Raw genomic sequence first — 1149 nt, 5'->3', positions numbered from 1 at the left:
ACGGGCGGAGACTGCTGTGGTTGGTCCTGGGTTGGGGCCGGCCTGACCCAAGCGGCCTTTAGGTTGTTTTGGATAACGATGGACATGTTCCTGGGTGTTCACAGAAAAACAAATGGGCAGAGCAAAAAAAAAAAGAAAAAAAAAAAGGTTGGATTCGCATGCGCGCCCGGGCTTGGATTCGGATACTTGGTATGATAGTTACAGTACAGTACAGTACAGTACAAGTACGAGTACAGTTAGGAGGCAAAATAGCTAGCAGAGCGCACGCTTATGAGTGAACTGGATGAGAAAAAAACGCCAGGCTTGCTTTGCTATGCCTGATTTTTGTCTGCTTGCTCGCTCATTCATCTAGTCACTCTCGCCATCTCTGGTGCTTGTCTGACCAGACTAGCAAGCACATACATACATATACATCACACCCCATACATACATGTACCATACTGCCCGCCGCGCTTTTCCCACACTCCTTAAGGGCCCTCTCCTTCTTTTCCTCTTCTTTTCCCCTCCCGCTGTAGTTCTGTCCTGCCTTTTCTCTTTCCCATCCATTCTTTAGCCCGCTTCTTCCTTCTCCCCTTTCCTTCTTCTTCCTTCTGTCCTCCCCGTCTTCCTCTTCCCAGTCACCTTCATTTTAGTTGTTTTTGTCTCTTGGAGCTTTCTCAGCTGGGTGTTGCGTTGTCTTTGCTCTCCGTTAGGGTCCCTTTTTTTTTCTGCACTCCCCTCAGGGACCGCTTCCTCCTTTTACCCCCTTGCAAAAGAGTAATACCATCCAATTCTTCCGATACTGCACCCGTGAGCTTAAACGTTCTCTGGTTCCTCTCATCCTTCTTGCATCTTTCGCTTTCGACATTTACTACTCAATTAATTTTTGGTTTGACGGGATTCCGGCACGATTGGTTAATCGGTAATAGGAGAATTGGAGAAATTTTTTTTATCTGGTCGATTAATTTCCCCCTGGTGAGCACCCATGACAACCTCCTTACCTTTACCCCCTTTAGCAATTTGTGAATGAATACCCGTTCAAAACGTTTTCCCATCTATAGCAATCATCCCTTTCTGCCGGTTTCCAGCTTTTGCTAATAGGTTCTCACTGTAACAGATAACTCAATTCACTTCTACCTGTTTATCGTGCTTCATAATATACCCCCCTTC

This window comes from Tuber melanosporum (genome assembly GCF_000151645.1).
Source record: "Tuber melanosporum whole genome shotgun sequence assembly, scaffold_41, strain Mel28".
Classification (NCBI taxonomy): domain Eukaryota; kingdom Fungi; phylum Ascomycota; class Pezizomycetes; order Pezizales; family Tuberaceae; genus Tuber; species Tuber melanosporum.
Note: the sequence above shows the minus strand (reverse complement) of the source record.